This window comes from Hetaerina americana, unplaced genomic scaffold, assembly GCF_022747635.1.
Source record: "Hetaerina americana unplaced genomic scaffold, ioHetAmer1.1.p SCAF_5, whole genome shotgun sequence".
Classification (NCBI taxonomy): Eukaryota; Metazoa; Arthropoda; class Insecta; order Odonata; family Calopterygidae; genus Hetaerina; species Hetaerina americana.
In genome coordinates this window covers 19584933-19605354 of record NW_027287095.1, presented here as the reverse complement: position 1 = coordinate 19605354, position 20422 = coordinate 19584933, and the positions used below count along the sequence as shown (strand labels likewise).

At 40.1% G+C, this 20422-nt stretch overlaps 1 long non-coding RNA gene across 1 annotated transcript in view; it reads right to left on the bottom strand.

The window, feature by feature from the left end:
* LOC139694388 (uncharacterized) overlaps positions 1-20422 on the bottom strand; it is a 133807-nt gene that overhangs the window by 94113 nt on the left and 19272 nt on the right. Inside the window, exon 2 of the long non-coding RNA XR_011702128.1 lies at positions 6284-6367. This is a non-coding gene — a long non-coding RNA (uncharacterized lncRNA). The remainder of the gene's footprint in view (positions 1-6283; positions 6368-20422) is intronic.

Below are 20422 nucleotides of genomic sequence, written 5' to 3'. Positions count from 1 at the left end.
GAATATCGCCAGTTATGTTTAAATGTGCATTTATGGATAAAGGAGTGAAGGGGAAACCGGCTGTTATGTAACCGGCGAGATGAAGAGGAGCGGAGAGATATGTGGGAGACTGCGAAGGATTTCAGTGTCTCCGCGTGAGAAGTGAGTCTAGGGGGGAGAGAAGCGTGGCCTTCCACTGTCAGGAGAGAGGGCGGGGGGAGGGGAGAGAGGGGTTGTGTGTTTGTTGAGGGGAAAACGGAGAGCATTTTGTTCCGAGGGGGCACTTTGCCAACCCCGACGGGGGGAATGGGGTAGAGGGAGTGTAGAAGGAAGGGGGAAGGGGGGGAGATAGGAAGGAGGGACCCCGCGAAAAAAATAGTCGGTTATCCCGAGTTGATCCACCCTCCTCTCCTTGTCGAGTTCTCCTCCACGATGGGAGTAATGCGTTTTAATTGGTGGTCTAAAGGTCAAGAAAGGAATTTAATGAAACTGGGACTAAACACTGTTCTACACTTTTAAGCCCTGCATAGCATGCCATTAAACACTCTTTTCCACCTAAATGAATATGAATCAATTAGTAAATATTCACAATTCAGGTGAATAATGTCAACGACTCTTTAAACTTGGCAGCAAAAATATGTAAAATTCTCCATTCCCTCCCCTAACTCGGTTACCCAGGGATTCCATTTTCCCTTTACATATCCCAGTCTTGAATATTCCACGGAATGCCCAGTATTCTCTTTTCTTCACTGCTTTGAACATATCCCAGCAACTCCCTCTCACATCTCTCCACATGGTACAATTCTAGCCATCACTAGGGTGTGTAGCAGGAGGGGGGTAATTACACCTTAAACTACTTCGAATGCAAAATTCCTTTCCCTCAGTGCACGGTGGGGTAATGTTATCCTGGTCCCTTATCGTTAATCTCTATAATTTTACTGGCATGATCTCGCCAACTGTAATTCGATGGGGATAATAATACATTTTCAACATCATTTCAAAATAAGGAATTTATGCAACCGATTTAATCTGGTAATTAAATCTTCGCCCCGTGAGTGACTCCCGGCCTAGTTCCTCTAATATTTGGTATACGCTACTAAGTTTATCATAACGTTTTACCAATTTACGTAGCTCCTATAAGCCGCACACGATCCAATTCGGCAATCAATACAACTTCGTGAGGTTCCCATATACTAGCAGCATATTCTAAATGAGCCAAATATAACATTCCTGTTTAAACTTATCATCACATATTCTCAATACTCTTCTGATAAATCCTATTTTTTTTGTAAATGTTGCATACATGCGGAAACTCTTGGTGAGTATTCAGTTTCCAGATCGGAGGTGTGTCCTACGGAACGTTTTGAAGTAAAACTGCTAACCTTTTCTATATTTAAAAAGGCGAATTCAAATGTTTCACCCCGTTTAGTGCACAGGGATGTAACTTACGGGACACATAAAAGTCATGAAATTTGGGCGCATGCGTTAATTTTCTATTTCATAGGTCTAGCAAGCTACTTATTTTCATAAAAAAATAAATTAATTTCGCTGCGATTCTTATTTCAGAACCAGATGTTTGCTATAGTTAAATAATTAGTTCAATTAATTAAGCCATTTGTATTAATAATTAAACAAGTTAATTCAGGAAGTTTCATAGGCATTTGTTTCTTTTAGTTACCGAAAATCTTTTTATCTTACAAAAAAATGAAAACATGGTAATTTAATATCAAGAGTTAAAAAGTGTTTTTGAAGATTATGTGCGTTTTTCTTTCAGCTGTGTAGTTGCGTTGGTCCATCAATGTGTCAATTCAACAATTTGTGTCCGCTGCAGCGGACATCTTCAAGTTTGGAGATCCCAACTGGTTCTTCGACTTCTCTCGCAAAACAGATTCGAAACGTCAACACCAAAAGATGGAGCATCTCAAGGTTTTGGAAACGTTCAAAATAGCATTATTTTCCACTCCTTCGACAAAACCCTTAGTATTCCGATCAACTTATCGTCTTCCTCCATTAATCTCTGAACTGGTCTTGGCTTTAGTGAATATTATCGGGAATTTGAGTGTCCTCTCATATAACTCCAAACTCATTGAAAAAACGTATTAAAATTCTAGGTTACGTACGCAAACAGATTTTTAAAATTTTTAGTTAGATTTTTTTTCTTCAGAAATGGTTAAAGAATTTAGGAAGTATGAAATACTTTAGAACTATGAATTTCACTAGTGTGCTTGACTAAAATATTTAGTGAGATATTTCCTGCTCCTTGAATGAAAGAAAAATATGACGAAGAATTTCAGAGAAATTGAAATTTTTCACAGAAAGAAAGATATTTTGTTTTTTTTTTGCGATTTATTCCTGTATAGTGGGCATCCACGGCTTTGCCTTGCTATTCCGTAGGCTATAACGATCGGCAGTCGCCACTTTTTGGTTGCATAAGAGTCTTAAACTGGGATTTACCGTTGTTGACTTCATTTTTCTTCAAGAGGCTTGGGAATTACTGGAAATAAAAACGTTATATTAATTTGAATATTAGTTTTTAAACATGTTTATGTTTATCGTTAACTGGACACCGAAAAATTACGCATTAGGGTGAAGAAAAAATATTTCCTCCGCTAACCACTGCAGTCCATGGAAGCCAGCAGAATAATACGGCGGAACTGCTTTTGACGTCAAGCGAACAAAGTATATCGCACAAAGGTAAAGATTCTTTTATTTCTTAATTTCGTAGTTTAAAAGTGCACTTCAAAGGTGCGGTTCTGAGTTTTCATTCCATATCGGAGTTCAGCGCACGGTCGGAAAATATGAAATTAATTTCTCTATTGAGTTGGGCGTGTGTGGCGGACCCGTTCGTTCCAACCGATTTCCCCCCTCTCTCTCTCTCTATCGTTTTGTCTGTTTTGCGGGGGCGGAGATGAGAGTGCGGGGGAGTTGAGAGGACTAAACCCTTAAACGCCCCATAGTCTGAGAACGCGGCAGAGTATGCATACGATCTCGAGAGGAGGTCAACTCAGAAGGGAGGTGCAAAGACAGAATGCCTCCTCTCTTGGCCTTTATTACATTGCTCTGCCGACCAGTTCGAGTTAAAAGTTGCAATTATATTACTGGGTGCGTTGCAATTGAATTTCTCGCGCCGTTCCTATTGGTTGGAGTGGAATTAAACCACTTGGAGTAGGCGGGGGGGGGGGACGCTAAGCTTTGCTGCGAAGCCGGTCTCAGTGCTCCCCAAGCTGTGGAAACGGCAGGGCATCAGTTATAGTAAACCTCTGCGCGCCGACCGTGTCACGAAAAAAATGGAATCGACGATCGAGCAACGTTACGCAATTACTAAGTTTTGTGCGAAACCGAAAAACATCTCTTGAGGAGACTCACAAAATGATTTGTGAGGCTTACATGGACTCTGCTCTGTCCTACTCACACATTTTGAGGTGATTAAAGGCCTTTGGGGAGTGCCGGGAAGAGCTTCACGACGGACAACGCTCTGGGCGGCCGTCAACCAGCCAAAACCGTGGCTCGTGTTCGACAATTGTTGGACTCTAACCGTCGATTGAATGTCAATTTAGTTGTCAATGAACTGAACTTGTTGTCTACTGTTGTGTTTCGCATTGTTAGTGAAGATTTAGCGTCGAGGGCAGTGTGCGTTAAGCTCGTGCCCCAGGTGTTTGCCACAACGCGCTACGAGTCCGCGAGTTCCTGGCCAAACACCAGGTGCCAACGCTGCCCCACCCCCGATATAGTCCTGTCGTCACCCCAGCAGACTTCCTTTTGTTCCCTCGGATTGAGGTTGCCCTGAAATGAACCCGTTTTTCGTCCATAGAAGACATCCAATCAGCCGCGACAAAGCCCTTGCGAGAGGTCCCAGAAGATGCCTTCCAGGGCACGTACCGGTCATGACAGAGTCGCTGGAAAAAATGCGTAGAGGCCCAAGTACGGTACTTTGAAGAATTTAAAGGGTTTGCGCAAATGTCTGCAATAAATTACGAAAAAAAATAATTGCATTTCTTTCGGAACACACCCTGTATGTTGTAAAATTAAAAACCACTTAGGGGAGCAGAATTTTGAATTTCAAAAATAATATCATCCAATTCGCTTTATTCCATTTGATAGCATATAAGTTATGGGATGAGCTCGAAGCCCAAGGCCAGAGCTTGATATTCCATCAGGACCGAGGGGAGGGAGGGTGTACGTTCCTCTATATGCACGAAAATGTATAAAAACACTAATATTAAACATGGGACTAAATAAAGGACACACACACATTGCTTGATGTTTCGACTGCGCGAGCTGTCTTCCGCAGAAGAGTGAATATTCCTGCTCAGGCGGGATGAGAGGGAGTGAACGGATAGAGGAGGGCGTTGAAGGAGGTTAATGGGGCGGGGGGCAAAAGGAGGGGGGCAAAGGGAGGGAGGAATAGGGTATCAGTGGGCTGGCTCTATTAATTCCGGGAGTTTTGAATGCGCGTAGGAGCCAAAGGAGAGCCATTTTACCGGTTTTCACATCAATACTTCTTGGTTACATTTCTCGGGAGGGTATCGCTAATGGAGAGGAAGAGAAACTGATATGGAAAGTTTTGAGGTTGGAGGCGGTGTGCGAAGGGATGGAATAGAAATTGGAGAAGGCAGGGAACATGGTGAAATGACGATGGTGCTTCACCCGGTTAGACAGATATTAGAGATTGTGCACCCGTCACAACGCGTAAAAGGCCGAATGTGGAAAATATGAGTAATTTCCTTAAAGAAATCTCTATTGTTTTCTAGTGGAACTAAATTTCCGATTTCATTTATCCAATGAAATATTTAAACATCCACGAGGACAATTGATTCAGGTGTGGAATTGAGTAGAATTTATTTTATTTCATTTTATTAAAAAAATAAACTAATTAAAGAAACCAACTGGGAAAAGTTTTCCCTTCCTTCGCGTTAAATTTCTTTGTCTATTAATATTGGCGCACTCTACCGTTTCAATTTGCATATGTACTCTTCTCAACGTACCAAAGTAGCATAAATTGCTCATCACGAAGAGTTCTCATATTTTTCTCCTGATTTTTAATTTTTCAAATGTGGCTTCTAGGACAAATGAAAGCCCATAAATTCGCAAAGCTTACAATAGAGTGAATACATTTCCCATTCCTTATTCCGTGGTCAGCCAAGTTCTTCTCCACTTGTGCTGCTGCTAAGAAATTTTATTTTTGTTTTTCAAATATGCAAAATACAGGGGATCATACCAGTTTATCTTCCTATGATAGTGCTATTGTTCTTGCTTGCTAGTACTCATACCTGAATCTGCCGTGTTTTTGCTAGCTTGCTAGCCATCGATGACAGGATATTGGATTCATTTAGATACAGTGGTAACGTATCACAGCTACAATTCTAATATTTTACAAAATTCCACTATGCCTACGATTAGCCATGGCCTTTTAGCTTCATTGAGGTCTCCGTCCTTTTATCTAGACGTGCAGGCTGAGCCACTTCTGACGAGACCACTGACCGGTGTCATAGTATGCGAAAGGTATCACATTCATCCAAATCGTGGTGGCCGAGAAACGGCTGTGCAAGAGGAGTGCTAAGTAGCCAAATGAATCAATGGCCAACTTCAATTGTCCCAGGAAACTGCCCGCTGAAGTTTTCATAGAACGTAACCGAAGGATGTGGCTTGGGTGGTGGATTAGACGTGTAAGAGGGATACTTTCTAAAAGGAGAGCAGGTGGAGCATCTCGATGTAGGCACTGAGAAATTACGGCTTAGTCTGTTCCTGGGGCTTATACAAAAGAGTCCATCAATATTGTTGATAAGTCGACAGCGCCCGTCACTCGATAAATCGCTCTCCCTTAAGGCCGGGTAGCTACGATTGCCAGGATACAACTTCAACATAAATTGTAATATAAAATCCTGTATTATATTCAGAAGTAATGTATAGTCACTAAAAACTCATCTAAATGGCAGCGTCTTTTCAATTCCTTAGTTGGCCACTCACAGGTTTCTGCGAATTGTGCTTCTGTTTTATCGCACGTGATTTATAAATATAAAACCTCGGTCTTGGGTTTCATCCGACAACTGACTTTAATGTTGAAGTTGGAATATGATATATTGGCGAATGAAAAAATTGGCAATGTGACTACATTTCATATTCTCTTATCTTTTCCAAAATACCAGTTTTTCCAATTTAATTTTTTCTCATTACTTTATCTAAAAACAATTTTAATTATTTGACCCTGAGGTCTCGAGCATAGATTTTATATGGTAGAACATTGATAGATATATGTTTACATTTCGCTATTTTCCTTATCATGTAGCATAAAAACAGAACTCACCGGTTAACTTTCACCTTTTTTCGCCAGGCGGTGGCAAGGGCGATGGCGAGTCTCTTCCGTTCCAATTCATAGACGTCCGATTACCTGGAACAAGGGAAAAGAACTCGGGTGAGAAATATATGTAGTATTTAAAACCGCACGCAGCGGTAATTGATTGTTTCCTGGGTATAGTGATCCGTAAGTATTGGAAACCGGTCAGGTCATTTAATAATTATGTTTGGATGAATGTTGAATGTTTCACTTATTTGTACAGGATTTCGTCATCTTACTATGCCGACAACTTTTTAGGGACAAAGATTGGACTTGAATGTTGAGGATACCACACACTATCGGCATATTGTAAATGAGGCCTAACCAGCGAAATACGACATTTTTCTTTAGCCTTCTCGTCACATTTGCCCAGCATTGTGATTTCTAATTAATCCTATTTTTTGTTATCTTTTCCACATATCATCCATGCATGTTTATCCAGTAAAGGTTGAGAGTGAGGGTAACGCCTACGTATTTAATCGAGTCTACACTTTCTATTCTGGTATTCCTGATGCAGTAGGCATTCGGGAGGGAATCGTTCTTCTTCCAAATTCATCACTACGCGCTTTTTGAAGTTTAAATCTAATTTTCCAGTTCCGCACCAACTTTGTATAGCATTGAGATAATCTGTAAATGATACTTTACCCTCAGGGTTACGGGTATCTCCGTTCATCGCTGCATCATCTTAAAGCAACGTGGTTCAATCACGGGAGTTTCTGTCGCGTTTATTTTACCCCATCCAAAAACAAGATATACCTACGGGGTAGTGAACAAAATACATATAAGATTCAATTTCACTTATTTAGCTAATTATTATTAGAAATTAGACGGATAGATATTAGAAAGATTGCGTTGTTTTAATATTTTCTAAAGATGGAGATTTATTTCCCAAGGACGGGTACCTGGCCGTCGGCTTAAACTTTGAGGAACGCTGCACGAAAATATCGCGGCCATTATTACAACCTGAGTTAATACAAAAAATATAGCAACGAATGGTGCACAAAGGAAAAAAAAATGAATCTTAGAGTACATAAAGAGTTCTCCGACAGTAGTAGACGCAAATAATGCGCAGAAAGGACGGTAGAGCGTGTAGATGACGTCATACCTCGCTTGCCGCCACGAGGGTTTGTGGCAGAAGGTGCAATGTTGCCAAGCCACTTGAGCAATTGGCGACCGGTGACTTTGGAAAATTTCCATTTTTAGTGTATGCTTCCTGCACTTTCTGGATGACCGTGGAAGGCCTTAATAGGGGGTGCAAGTACATCGCGTACTGATCATGACAATGTACAACTTGCAGTGCACAACCAAGCGAATGATCGAAGGGCAGAGGAGGCATCTCGGAGGTTGCGCACCCTCGCCTCTCATTCCGAGGTCCTTGTGACTCTCCCCCGACCACTGACCAAGTAAATATGACGCGCACCTTGACCCACATTCGGGCCGAAATGGAACACATGTTTGTTCTACCTGTTGTTTTGTTGCCATTCCGTCAGTTGTCAACTACCGCGACACCCTTGCTTGTATGCGCTGTCGACGCGTGCACATGGCCTAAGACCGGCTAAAATGACAGTTGCAGGTTTGCGGATTAGGTAGCGATTGGAAAAATTGAAAAAAATGTAAAAATAATTTCTCTTGGAAAGCATGAATGCCGTTAAGTTCTAGGGCATTCTGCTCCGATTATCATTTCGTGCATTACGTATTGTTCAATGAGTTAAGTAAAAATTTTACTCTGTAATACTTTCTTTGGTAAACACCGATACGACCGTAAATGTTGAAATTAGGGGATTGAAAGCCTTGGTAAGAATTCACTCTGCAAGGTAAAAACATTCGCTTTTATTTATCGTATCTATGATCTTTCGTGTCTCTTTTGGCGTCTTGTATTCATCTCTCTCTCTGCCACTATTCTTACATTTACCTCTCTTTCCCGTATCCTCGTGCTAGTAAGCTCATTAGTTCCCCTGGTCTCTCTCTTTCTTATTTTTTCTTTAAGCTTTCAGTGTCGTCATTGACCTTTTCAATTATTTTCCATTTCATGTATTCAATTCTTCTATATACGTTAGTTTATTTATTTTCACGAATTCACAAGTGATTAAAATCAGTGACAATAAATAAGGTTTTAAATAAGACTTTCCTATTCACACCTTCTTTTCGTTTCTCAATTCCTTTGCCGTCGTCCTTAGGCATGCGGTTTCCTGCAACTTACACTGTTCACGCGTTTTAGAATGAAGAATTCATCTTGTGTTTAGTATTAGTTCTTTTCTTCTCATCGTTAATTCCTTAGATTCTTCTTATTATTCCTCCATCCATCACTATTTTCAAATTGTAAGATTTTTTACTGCAAACGTTCATTATTTCTGAGCTCTGCTGGAAAAAAAATCTGGTCGTTCCATCTGTTTTGGATTCCTTTCTCCCCTCAGTTGTTTTGGCGACAGTACCTCTTCAATTGCCACTGTTTTATATCAACTTTGTTTGAAACAGTCATTTCCAGTCTTTCTAACGTCATTTACCCTTGCCGGTTTCATTATTATCTCTTGTTTCTGATCCGCATTGGAAAAACATACCACAGGCGATTTTTCGCTTGATCTATTTATTCATCATTATTTTGCTGGATTTCTCAGTGTCAACTGCCGCTTCACAAATTATAAGCAAACATTAGGCACTTACAAGAGAATATTTATAATATAATGCAGTAAATACATTTTTACGATAATCATTTGATTTTGACGTAGAACTGTAAACATACCATTCATCAAAATAAATTATAAAGAAACTACTTCTTTGACAAATTTAGAAAACAATACATACTATCACTGAAGCATATTTGGAAGTCTTGCAATAAACAATTAGGTTTGATTTTAGGACGGTAAATAATTCAAATTGTTACAAATCACTTGCAGGATATCAAAGAATCTGCAGACGAAACAGCAGGGAAAATAAATATCATTGAGCGTAGAATATAAAAAATGACCCGGAAATATTATAATACAATTATTAAAATATATAAAAAATAAATTTGTTTTATTTTTAATTTGAGAATTTCAAAGTGTAATAATCATTCACTCTAAACAGGATTCCGATGAAGGCGAATGATTTTTTCAATTTAGAATATTCTGCGTTTTAATACATATTAGTGTTGGACTCCGTTAAAACTTATCGTCGCGGCGTCTCCCGCAATTATTTGAAATTGATTTTTTCTTTCCTTCGAATATTAAACTCCGGAGATAATTTGAGTTACATGAGACAACCATCTTCGCCGGGTTTATTTGCATTTACGTATATTTGCTCTATTACTTGGAAGGTAACCCTACTTTTCTCAACAGCTCTTCTTAGCTAATGCAGCCACTCAAATAAGTAATTCAGATTGATACATAATAGATATTGATACATGCGGTAAAATTAACATAGCTAATTACCATGATCCTAAAAAATTCTTTGGATCAATATTCAATTCATACTAATAGTACCGTGCGTCATTTCACATACAAGTTCAAATTTGAAACGTCAATAGAATTCAAAATTTTAGCATAAATTTTCACTTTTTAGGGTATAATTGCTCTCAATCGATCTGGCGTATTTCCTCGGGAGACGCTGGAATTGATGGGACAGTCTTAATCTCACCAGAACTAAGTGCTCGTCCAATCTGGCTCACCTCGCATTCCCCCCCCCACTCTCCTATCGCACCCACCTTCCCCTCATACAATTCACACGGCAAAAAGAAAGGGGGGGGGGTCCCGCTCATCTCCTTTCCCACCCCCCCTCGTCGCTCACCCCAACCCCTCCCTCCCGAGCCTCCCCTCCGACCTTAACCCACAAACGGAAGGAACCCCCCCTTCCTTCCCTTTCCTCCGACTTTTATTTTTAAATCCTGCGAGAAGTGCTTCTTGGTCTTCTCGCCGCTGCCTTTTGTCTTTTTTTATTTTTGTGGCCAAGAATGCACAGGAGGCCGTGTTTATAGAAGAGGAGATTCCGATTTTAACGTCCATAGAATTTGCGTTTATTCTTTTTTTAGACTTTGCCTTCGCCCCTACACAAAACCAAAATCAACAACACCTTGCAGCTGACTCATCAAATCAATCCCACGGTTGAGGTTCACGAATTTCCCGCCTGGAGAATGTCAATTCCCTCTCGCCACGCCACGCGGGGTCCACGACAATGCCTTGGAGTATGGAAATAGCGAGTGAAGAAGCTGAAACAGGTGATTGATTAGGGCGGGTATTATTGAAAAACATTCCATGTATGCACTCAGTATTTTCAATGGTCACATTTGCGCTCATATTATATGTACCCTTGTATTTTGTGTATCCCGGTAGGGGTACCATTTAAGCGGGATGCGGGCTTGAATGAGACCGAAAACAACTTTTTAAGTAAATTTCATCAGAGTTTTACCGTTATGTCGCTACTCATTTGACCTTTAATGTTCCTGCTGTTTATTATTAATCGAACTATGAAATCAGTTTATTTAATAGTAAATACTTTTCCATTGTCACTAGTAAAATAAAATGATATAAAGGGTTATCGATTGTGGTGTGATATTTTATCTTACTTCATGCTAGTAAACACTCCTGCTAACAATGACTATCCAAAGCGATCAGCTACGAGATCAATCTTACTTATTTGTTGTGGAGGATTTTATTGAAATAATTTTTATTTCCCTTCAAGATACTTTATCTATCTCATTACAGTGTTAAATGTTTCGGGAAGAGTGAGACTTTTCATACACAAGGATGTAGATTTCCCATGCCTCGGGAGATTGCAAAGTCAGCAAGATGGATCTTGTAGCCTTAAGCAAGTGAGTCAGATGAGGAATTAATTTAAAATGCACGTGTAACATCGTGTGGAGTTGAGATATGGCGAAGAGAAACGTGCCTGATGATAGGATATAAAAAACAGAAAGGTCCATGCCAATTGCGCAGCAGGTCCAACGAGCAGCGGATATATTTAGTGGAATGGCACTTGAAGGTAAGACCATGTTCACCTGAACGTCTTTTTCAGTGAATTCCGCTTAAGTTTGTTTTTGGCGCAGACGGAGGAGGCATAATCGGTATAAAATGAATCAATGGTTACTAAGTCATTGTAGGAATAAATGAAGATTAAATTATATGTTAAATTAGAAATTTTACGTGTGGATTAAATTATTACTTGCCTTTTTTTGAAATATTGTTGTGACATGAAAACATATGCCATAATATGGCAAAGTACAGAGTATTAAAATCACTCTTCATAGTGCTAGTATATGAATGGTAAATTATATACGGAATGTTTCAATATTTACGCTAATGTGGTTGACTTTTGCTTAATTTTACATGGTAATGATTCCCACTGTCGCTTCTGCTTTGGATTACCGTGCAACGGAATTAAATTGAGTGGTATTACGATCGGATGGAAAAGTGAAAGTATTCAAGGCTATGAGTTGAGATGGAGAAATAATATCACATTATCGAGTTACCTATTTTCCACTAATCGAAAAAAGGATTGGAAAATAGCAGCACCACTTTCCTTTTGCTCTTAGGGATGTTATCTCTTGGAGCGATTAAAATTGATATTACGATAAAAAAGTGTTTCATGCCCCCATATTCTTTCAAACGTCATCTTTAATTATCCTCAGAATGTACCCATAGTAATTTCTGCAGCCTCAGCTTGGAGTATGGCGAATTGCCAGTTCTGTTGTAAGTGCTGTATTCGGCGTGTGAATTGCGAGGGATCGCTCCTTTAAAGCCACAATGAGGGTAAAGATATTTCATAATGCTGGAATTGCAAATACGGCGTGATTAATGCATGCCTTACATTCAAAGTCGATTAAAAATAGTTAAAATTAGCATCATATTAGAATCGCCCACTTTAGTCCAAATATGCCTATCATCTCTGAATTTTATTCTACAGAATGATTGCCTCCAAAGGAACCCCATGGAAATACCAATAGCGTGATCATTTTTCGAATGAAAAGGGTACAAATGCACGCTATCTGTTAGATGAAGGAAGTGGCAAAATATTTTCAAACAGGTATCGTTTGAATGAAGCAGCTGTCAAGTATTTTCCGAATGATATTTTTGTGGCAATGAATTTCAAAACCATTTTATTCTTGAGGGTAATATTTTGGTTGACACACTTGAGGATTTTAAAGGTAGTTCCACATTCGACGAGGGTGATTCGAAAAGTAAGGTCTCCTATTTTTTTTCATGAAAAATCAAATTTATTCTCAACTTTGCGTACGGCTTCGCGACGCGGCGGGAGAAAGATACGACACCAGTATTAAAAAGCTGCTTACAAGGATCCAAAAGGTGATTGATCGTCCAGACAACTATGTAGAAAAATAGCTAAACACTCAACCTTTCCAACAATGTACGCAAAATTGAGAATAAATTTGATTTTTCATGAAAAAAAATGGACCTTACTTTTTGAATCGCCCTCGTAGTTTACCGTTGTGTCAGGGTAACGTGACTCAAAACGGTGGAGTAAGTGACCACCCCCACTGCCAATGGGACAGCTCGGAGAGAATGGCACTCTGCGCGGGATTCCTCTCTGATCTCACCTCAGCGGCCAACAGTGTGCAGTTATTCAAACCACCGCATCAAGAGATTAGGAATTCCTTCAATTGCTGCATTAGATCAAATTATTTTGAAACAAGTGGTGATATGGCCAACTATGGCTCTGTGATTATCATCATTCGACGGTTCTGATGTAATCTAATCAATGCGTCGAATATCTCGCTAAAGGTGGAAGCAAAGTGTTCAGCGATATATTTTGCCTTCTTGGTGGAGACCCACGCCTTCAGTCGAGTTCTCCCTTCTCTGCATCGCTCTAGAAGAGTAGGGGGTGTGGCGGGGCGGCCCTCGGTCGTCATCACGAACCGTCCTTCGCCGACGCCGCCGCCCCTGGGCCGCCTCCCACCCCTCCTCACCTTGTCCCTCTCTCCTCACCTCTCCCTGTCCACTCTCGTCCCTGTCATCCCTTCCTCTCGCACGATAAATAGGAGCCTTTTCAAAATATACACTCGGCGGGCTTCTTTCACGGATCCCCTGGTCTGCTCATTCGCTTTTCCACGCGCTTTGGCGAATGTCCCCCATGTCGCCTGACTTCCGCGATCGTTAAAATTTGCTCGGTTCACCAAATGCACGCGGGACTCTAATCCCACTCAGCTTTTAATAATCGCCGCATTCATCGGATGCTGCATTTGCTGCTTTCCGTTGTTAACTAACAGGAGTCTGGGAGTAGATCACGCCATGCGTAATTAGAGCTTTGGCTCAATTTTGAGCTGTTTTGATCCGAAAATCGGATTGAATTAGTTCAATTAAAATACGTATGGTATTATGGATGGTAGGAAATTGTCCATCGAACCTTTCGCTAAGCAGCGTACGATGGAGTTACTAGCATGCACGTTACATGTGTGCTCACTGTGATGAAATGGAATTCGGTCAACATTTCATTAGGCGTTTTACGAATTTGGTGATTATATCGCATTTACCAGATTTTTTTGTGCGTTCAAATTATTATCCGTAATTTATTAACTAAGTTAACCAACATAACTATCAGAAATCACTTTAGGGTATAAAAACCATACAGAAAATGTAATCTGCCATTGGTATTTAAAAAAATGGTCTCTTTTGCTATGGGAATATAAAAGAAAATATGAAGCTTATTTATGGGTATCCAAGTAATTCAATTGTGCATAGTATATACATAGGTAATATTTTTATTCCATTAGAAATATTTTCCTCTACTTCAACTGGCGGGTGTCGTTCGCCTGCCCGTCCACGTGTCAAGGTCTCATTCCCTCGGAACCCTCCAATGCTCAGGGTAAATCATTTCGTTTTGTTGCCATCGCTATGTAGCAAACTGGGAAATAGTAAATGTTGTTTGGAGTGTTTGGAAGTTTTATAGGTCGAGACTCTTAAATTTCGGAAGCCCATGACAGGCAAAGAATCAAGCGAGCTAACTTGCGAGGCAAAAAATTAGAGAAAAAGGACGAGGCCGAGGAACTGGGGTATATTAGAAATTGACATCGGGAATATCTTGTATTCAGTTTAAGTAAGTATTTGCATTCCGGTCGTACCCCTGTGACTATGATTGCGTGCTTTTATCCTATTATTCATATAACTACATTCTATCTCATTTTCTCCATATCTGTGTGAATTTTTTTTTGCCATTTCGGTGGGATTTCGTTTCGAATGTGTGTGCGTGTGTTGTGCATATACGCGTGATTAAAAAACAAACGCTCATCAGCAACGACACAAATGTACGTATACACTTTGATTCAAACGTCAACTAAACCCAGAACACACAATAAAAGGACAAATTCACAACTATGTTTGACATTTCAATGGGTAGACCACCATCCACAAGCCATCATCTTTAGTGTGTGTGTGCATATGCAATCCTAGAAGAAAACTATTGGCACGTCCATCGCCGGCCTTATTCTGTTGGATCGAGAGCCGCAGACATAGAGCAAGCCGTCCCTCGCCGTCGCTAAACCCAAGTGGCAAGGAAAAGAATTCTCTAATTGCTTTTTGGGAAACAGTTCATGCACAAAATTAATTCAGAATGAAAGATGAGTGCGTAAAGTAGAGGATGAACTGGAACATATTAGCCCTGGTCACAAGAGTTTGATAATTAATGCACGACAACTCGAGTGGCTGTAAATGTTAATGTGGCACTAGGGCTTAATTTTTTTAATTTCCGGTGGGAGCAAGATATTATAGCGATACGTCCTCCATTTTTATTATTCATGGAATGAAATTGCATCACTTGTACGGCGTTCATATGGGACAGTCACGCTGGCAAGGGTTTGCTGAATCAGCGCCTCCGTTGCAGAATATTTTCACCCGGATACTATTTATTTACGTTAGTGTAAGATATGGCGTTAGATCGACATGATATCGAAGTAGTTATCCATTTATTCTCTGTTTTCAGACATTTACTTCAACAAAACTTTAATGATTTTTAACCTTTGACAACGCGAACTGTAGTAAGGGCACATCTGCAAGTATTCCGTCGACCTTATTCAGCATTGGGGAGTTGGCAATTTTTAATGGGGCAATTTTAAACAAGTCACATCGTTGAATGGAGTCAGAAAGTACCGATAGTGAGCATGTGAAGTGTTCGGAAGATGCAGTAACACGACGGAATTATTAACTAAGGAGATTAATAGAACATTGAACTTTGATTAAAATCTTCAATAAATGCTGGAAATTCGTTTTTGCATCATTGATATTTGCGCCAATTATGAAAATTATTTGGATGTCATCATTTTATTCCTTTCATATTTTCATTTCATCATAATGAAAAAGCACTTAAAATGGAATCTTGATTATTTGATGAAAGAAAAGGTTTTATGATTAACGTTATTAATGATGTTTATTAGGAAAAACACATTTTCAGGGAATTGTTCAGGGATTCCGTTGAGTGGAGAAGGGCAGAAATAAGAACTTAAGAAGGGTGGATGATTAATTTTTTTTATTTTATAAAAATATATCCTTGCTTTTTGAGGAAAAATTGCATTTACAGCATAATTGCGTAAGGAAGAGATATTTTTTTCAAAGTACCACATTACTTAACGTTCAAGTCTTTGAATCCAAATGACTACACCATTTTAAAATTTCTCTTCCGATTTTTCTGGTTATCAATGGAAAACGATATTTGTACTTCTAGACGATCTCCATCGTTCTGTATCAAGTATATATGACACCGATTTCCAAATTGGCACTCTGAACAATCTGGTCGAAAGAGTAAAGCATGTTAAAATCAATTTTACTCGGAGTTTTTCCAAAAGACTGACATTAGTACCATTCTTGGGCTGTTCTCTCTCGAGAACCGCCAAGTATAAAATGCTTCAACTTAAGGATTTCAATGATTCATTAAATACTTTCCTGTAATGCTTGCGTCTATGTCACATCCATGTGTATGATCTCCTTCTCCTGAAAATTATAATGCTCCTTGCCTTCAGATATGAATCGACAATATTCGTCCAAAGCGTTCTCCGGTCCGCCTTATCCAACCTCTCAAACCATTTACTTTAAGACAAACCAAGCACGATTATAATCTTATATGCCTGGTTCCGAATGTGGTCATTGTGCAGGTCTACCAAGCAATCACACAGACGGAAAAGTCGACAGAGTATACGAAAAAGTAAAGGACATAAATGCGGGTGTCCCTGGAAGGAAACATTTGATAGTGATGGGGGATTTGAAGGCGATGGTAGGCGGAGGAAGGCATAAGGAAAGCGGAGAGAAAGAAATAAGAGTTCTGCAGAACAGGGTTTCATGATTACAAGCACTTGCTTTAAACACCGCAAAAGGCGTTGGTATATACGGAAAATCTCCGGGGATTCAGCATGGTATCAATCAAGAGTACCTTACTCAGTACTCAAGAGTGGTTAGGTACAAATTTAGGAAAAGCGTGATTACGTCACAGTTTCCTGGGAACGGATGCAGATTCAAACCATAATTTAGTACTAAGGAATTTAAAATCATAAAACAGGGAAGACGGATAAGGAAATTGAGTATCAAAGCATTGACCAGAATACTAAGAAAGGAGTGTTAGCAGGCTGCAGAGAAAATCGTTAGTGAGAAGAAGGAGATGAATAATGGAACAGAAGAAAAATGGGAACTTAGTAAAAAGGAGATATCGAAAGGCCCCCACAAAACTACGAACAATAACTGGGAACAAATGCGCTGCACATTAAGGTGAAAGCATTGCCCAGAAGTAAGACTATGATAACAATAAAATAAAGACAAAGAAATATATTTTAATAGAATCAGAGAAGATTCAACGAAGGTAATAGGAATGTATAGAAGAACTCTTGGGTAAAGGTATTATTAGACCAGCAATGTAAAACATAAAAAATTACATATATGAGGAGAGATAAGGTGTAGGTATAATTAATTAGGGCCAGGTATAATTAAAAACTTAAGGTATATTTTATACTTAATTGTGAGATAGAAAGTATTTTTCTCTACAGGGTAATGTTTAATCCTTCCTTTGTAAACTTTCCATAGCCTTACACTGCATTTTCCACCACGCTTCTCTCGCCCTATTTGTTTCCCGCCTTGCACAGTTATACCCTTTATTAAAATTACGTCAAATAACAGGTTCAAGCTTACTAAAATATATTTTTCACGCATACATTTAGAACAGATGGATTTGTCGTCACAACCCAAACATTTTACTTTAATCGGATTTAATTTTCATACCAGTTTGATAAATATGTATGTAGGAGGTGAACATTTTCGCACTTCATTCTCTCTCTCCACTCCACTTCTATCTGTAACAGTGTTTTTTCTCTTTTGTGTTGAACAATATTCTCCCAAAATTGAAGGAAATATAAAATGATATTCAAAACTTATCGTTTGGGAAAAGTATTTGCAGTATGAATGACATGTGATTTATGAAAGGTAACTTACAAGGTTTGAATAAAAAGTATTGGTTAAAATTTCTACCTGACGTGTGGGTGAAGTGCAGAATTCAGATAGTCAGTTAAGTGTGTGCATGATCGCAGATCTTATTGGCGTTGATAAGATGACGGTGCATACCATTATCACTGAAAATTTGGCGATGCGAAAGATCTGCGCTAACTCGTACCGAAGGTCTTGACGGACGACCAAGAACAGATTCGAGAGCCTGCTCGAGAAGACCTTCTGCAACGTAATTGCGATGACCCCCCAAACCCCTTACAGTCTCGACTTGGCACCAGGAAATTATTTCCTATTCCAAAAAGTGAAATTATCCCTCAAAGGACACCACCATGGGGCCCTAAGTTCCGTCAAAGAAGCTTGCACGCGTACCCTTAAGGGTTTTCCGGAATCCGCCTACCAGGGAGTCTTCAAGTCGTGAAAAAGCCGCTGGTAAAAGTTTGTTGAAGGTCAAGGGATGTACTTTGAATAATTTTGAGGCATTTTAGCAATATAGGAAATGAATCTATTCATCCGAAACATTTACCGATACGTTTTAACCATTCCATGGATACCGGCGGTGATGTTTTCGAGTGAAAGAGGATGGGCGGTAATCAGGTTGTCAACTCTCTTCTTATAACTCTCCTTGTGCTCCTAAACACATTCCATGCCACGACCTTTTTTCTTCCCTGCTGTTGACCTAGAAGTCACGTGTCGTTTGTCATTGGCTTTGCTTTTGCTTCCAAATGGTTTAATATAACGACTTCTTACCCCATCCCTAGCCCTTCCACCTCGCCTTATCTCTCCAAATACATCCCCACCAAAAGCCACCCCCAAAATGCCTTGTATGTCTTACTACATATGATGGCTTACCTACCCGGTACCTTGAAAATGACACTCTGGGTCGGAAATCTCAGATCAGCAAAATATATTAAGCGTGGAAGTGTCCCAAATGATTTTATTTCTTCAAAATGAGGATTTTGAGCTTTCAAAATTATTTCAGCATTGAGCCCCTTTCTGTTCGCCTCTTTCGCACTCGTGAAACTCACTGCTTCCTCGCAGGTCGGGCATCGTCCGAAAAAAACACTTCATTATATTTGAGGATATCTTATCATCGTTAGATTCACATCGTTTTCCATTTTGTATCCAACGGAAAATATTGAAGGAATTGGATTCAAAAAGGATGCACCGTTCACAGGCACAAAATTTATAGTGTTGGGATTCGTATTTAAAATATCCAAAAATTGTTTAGTTTTAAAAAATACATAGGCTTTTAATCTCTGCACTTCACAGCTACGTGGAACTTTTTTGTTTTCTGCGTGTGCGCTAAAACCAATGCAAATCTTAGACGGCCTCTTAGCGACTCTTACGCCACCCTGGTGGAATCCGTGGGAAACTAGAAAGCATCCACACAAGTGAACATTCTTCTCCCTATGATTCAGTTTCGACCTTATCGATTATTATTCGTAGTGTGCCGGTTCAGGTAGGTAGGTTTTCGATGGACATAGGCTGCACACGGGTACAACGATGAAACGAGACACCGGTACAATCCTTGCCAACTTATCGATTATCGAATGCCATATCCCGGTGAACGTTCGGGAAAATCTTATTAGCAACGCTAAAATTGGTTACGAATGATGAAATCACGTGGGCATCGCAATATTACTCTTTGTTAATCAAAATGGATTATGTGGGTAACATTAATTTTGAGCGTTGATTTTGACAGTGAAATTCATCATTTCACTGCAAAAGTTCATATTCGAGGGATCTAGTAAATTTAGATACAGTTAAACTTTTAATTTCGTGCGGTTACAATCATGTGGGTCCACTTGTCATTCTTAAAATAATCATCAATTCTGAATGATTGATTTTATCGTTCATTTTGCCATTGCTGCTCAGAGATGGCATTTCATCGATTGGTTCGATCGTCTCGGACTACGAGCGGATCTCTCTAACCGCGAGAGGGAGGGGGCGGGCGCGGAAGGGAGGGAAGAGCCGTCTGCAGCAGAGGATGGAGGGGAAGCGAAAGAGAGGCGATGTACAAACAAGGGCCTCTCCAAATATAATGGCGCCGGCGCATTGTGGCGGTGGTTTAATGATAGATTTACATTTACATTTTCAGAGAGAGAAAACTGTTCGCGCAGGAGAGGGGAGAAGGAAAGGGAGGAGGGGCGAGGGGTGGAGAGGGTTAAAGGGTAGAAATGCGAAAGGAATAAAATGCGGAGAAATAAAGAATATTTCTACTTTTTTGGATTGAGAGGGAAAGGAATACATTCGTTCGTAAATAAACAAAATGTGAGGAGTAGGGGCGGGAGGGAAGGGGAATGATGGAAACACTGGAACGGGAAGTTTTTTCGCGGCACGGCCAAAGCGCTTTGTGTACCACCTTGTGTGTGTGCGGGTGCACGTGTGCGCGTGTGCGTGTGTGGGTGTGCGTGTGAGCGTATGTGATTTCCAAGTAGAGCGGAGGAATGTTGCCATGGAAACTTCTCGTTTGGAAGTGCGTCTGGCGAAGGGAGGGTGAGACCCCTCAAAAACAATACATGTGAAGGGGGGAGGTTGGAAAGTGAAACAAAAGAGTGAGGAATTGCGCGTGGGAAGCCAGGTTGCGGTGAAGAGAGGCGAGGGGTGGTTTGTTTCATTCGTTAGTCCCCCATGCTCGGGGGGGATTTCTCGCTGAGGGGTGTGCGGCCAAAGGGGCAGGGACTGGTTGCGGATGAGAGGGGGA